Source organism: Symphalangus syndactylus, chromosome 12 (assembly GCF_028878055.3).
Source record: "Symphalangus syndactylus isolate Jambi chromosome 12, NHGRI_mSymSyn1-v2.1_pri, whole genome shotgun sequence".
NCBI classification, from domain to species: Eukaryota; Metazoa; Chordata; class Mammalia; order Primates; family Hylobatidae; genus Symphalangus; species Symphalangus syndactylus.
Genome location: NC_072441.2, coordinates 72,861,211 through 72,864,298, shown reverse-complemented (window position 1 = coordinate 72,864,298; position 3,088 = coordinate 72,861,211). Strand labels below are relative to the sequence as shown.

Below are 3,088 nucleotides of genomic sequence, written 5' to 3'. Positions count from 1 at the left end.
AACTTCATGGAAGAACTCAGGGACACAGTCAGGCAGGGAGCCCCAGCACTACAGTCTGAGAAATCAAATGTAATCTGAGCATATGTGTGTTTTCAAACTAACCACTGCCCTCCCTCTCCTCTGAAACTTGCAGACAGCAATGCAACACAATGCAATGAGCCAGGGTCTTGGAGAAAGAAAGAAGTCCCAACTCTGTCACTGTCCTGGTTGGGTGATCTTGGGCAAGGTCCCTAATCACCCCCACTCCCAGGAAAATAGTTCCTTACCTACAGATGAGGTTGAGCTAGATGATTTTGTAGGTTCCTTCATGCTTTGAAGCAGCCCATGTTTTCTTCCTGAGGCAATTTATACTTCAAGTGACACCATGAAGCTCACTGGACCAAAAATATCACCTTACCACCAAGCCTTTCATGGTTTGTGACGTCCTCTCCTCAGGCACTGTGTCTCCATGCGGTGCTTCCCAACCTAGCAATAACTTACTGGCATGAGTCCACTTCAAGTATCAGTTATGTCCATGATGCATTTAGAGTGGGAAGGCAAGATATGAAAGGTTATATATGTGGTATGTGTGTATCTATAAATACCTACAAATATATGTGCATACACATAGAAAAAGCACTGAAAGATACTCAGCATACTTTCAACACTGATTATTCCTAGGGAGTAGGAAAGCAAGATGAAGGTATGAATTTTACCATTTACTTTAAATCCTCCTATATTTTTGTTGTTTTTTAAAAATAAATGATTTTACTATTTAAAAATAAAAATTTTTTAAAATAAATATTAAAGTCCTATACAAATGTTTAATAATATTTGTAATAAGTAGCACCAGTTTCTTCAAGAAGCCCTACCAGAAGCAAATCTGCATCTTGATACCGCATTAGAGCCTTGGCTGAAGTACTAATAATACCCGAACGTTCTATGGAGGATCGGGCCCTGGACTGAGAGACCCTAATCACATCATCAGAAACTCTTATTAAGTAATTTTGGGCAACTTGAGTTTTCCCAAACTTTACTTGAGTTTGGTTTTCTTGACTAGAAAACAATGCTTTTGAACTAAATCCTCTATTGGGAACTTTCTACTCTGAAGTCCTGTGATTCTTGGCAACAGTACATGCAAAAGACACAGGAAAGTGAGTATGTCATATGGCAGCCAGGATACTTTCCCCCAAAGCAAAGTGAAAACTGATGTGAAACTCCTTCTTCCTTCCTTATTTTCCTCTCTCTCTCTCTCTCTCTCCACCTCTGTTATCTAAATGCTCTATATCTGAAGCATTCATCACTTTATAGGCCTTGATGGGATACAGAGGACAACCTTTTACTTTAGAAGCTGAAAATGTCAGATACTTATTTTCCAGCTTCCCTTACAGGTATGCATAGGCATAAGGATCTGCATTGCTTTTTGACTCAGGAGCTAGTGACCTCAAATAGCAAAGACTGCTGAATCTGTTCTGCAGCAGGGAGTGGCATTAGTTGTAATAACAACATTCATTTTTCAGATGCTACAGCAGTAGTGGTTCTGGTGGTTCTAGCAGCAGGGACCAGCATCCAGGCTTGGGGCATTCACTGAGCAGTGGTTTCCATGCAGTGGGGGCATTGATGACTTCATGATATTGTTCTGCAGTACAATTTTAGGTGTTGCTTCTGGCTATGTAGCCTCTAAACCTGGGTTTCTAGTCCTCCTGGAGAGCTTGTGAACTACCTAATATTTTTTAATAAATTCATTTACTGCTTAGATTAACTACAAATTGTTTCTGTTGCTTGCCACCAAAAACGTTTACTAATGCACCTATTATTTTTTTTTAAATCATGCACTTGGAGATTATATATCTATACACACACATATGTTTTTAAGGGAAAAAAACCCCCCTTCCCTTTGTTGATCCCTTATTTTCCCAGCTTTTTCTCTGGAGGTAGTAATAATGATTTGTTTCTTATGTATTCCTCCAGAGATATCTTGTGTGTACACAAGCACATCTATGTATTTAAGAAAAGTTACTTAAAAATCACTCAAATAGGATCACTCCATATACACTGTTCAATAATTTGCTTGTAACCTTAAGACTACATGTTAGAGATAATTCCATAAATATAAAGCTGCCTCATTCTTTTTCTTATTTTTATTTTTAGAGACAGAGTCTTGCTCTGTCTTCCACGCTAGAGTGCTGTGGTGTGATTATAGCTCATTGCAACCTCTTAACTCCTGAGCTCAGGGGATCCTCCTACTTTAGCCTCCCAAGTAGCTGGGACAACAGGTATGTGCCACCATTCCTCGCTAATTTTTTATTTTTTGTAGAGTCAGGCCTTGCCGTGTTGCCCGGGCTGGTCTCGAACTCCTGGCCTCAACTGATCTTCCCATCTTTGTCTCTCAAATTGCTAGGATTACAAGTGTGAGTGACTGTGCCTGGCCTGCCTCATTCTTTTTATTATTGGCTGCTTAATATCCCTCTGAATGAATATACTATAATTTATGTAGCCAGTTTCCTCGTATAAGCAGTTGGGTTGCTTACAGTTTTGGTGACTACAAATAATGCTGCAATGATATCGTTGTAAATATGTATTTTTTAAAAAATATGGAATGCTTCATGCATGTCATCCTTGTGCAGGGGCCATGACAATCTTCTCTGTATCCTTCCAATTTTAGCATATGTGCAGCTGAAGTGAGCAAGTAAATATGTCTTAATGCCCAGGGCAAGCAGACACATGTCTGATAGTGAAGTTGCAGCGTCAAAAGGTAAATGTAACTTTAACATTTTGATAGCACCAAAATGCACTGCAAATTTAGTAACAATTTTTAATCCTACTAAAAATATTTTAGACTCCCCCTCCCACCAAATCTTTACTTCGCCAATGTATATTATCAGATTTTATAATTTTGCTGTTCTAATAGGTGAAAACTTATTTTCTCATTGTCCTGATTTTCATTCTTTAATTTATGAGTGAGGTTGAACATTTTTCATGTATTTAAAAGCCATTTGTAAGTATTCACCTGTGTAGTATATTCATGCCCTTTGCCTGTTGTTTTCTATTAGATTTTTATCTGTGTTTAATTGCTTTGTAAAAACTTCATCTTTTTTGAAATAGGTTC

At 38.2% G+C, this 3,088-nt stretch overlaps 1 pseudogene; it reads right to left on the bottom strand.

Annotated features, from left to right (window-relative positions):
- Positions 1 to 2,567: 2,567 nt before the first annotated feature.
- On the bottom strand, positions 2,568 to 2,666 carry LOC134734964 (uncharacterized; annotated as a pseudogene).
- Between the last annotated feature and the right edge of the window lie 422 nt (positions 2,667 to 3,088).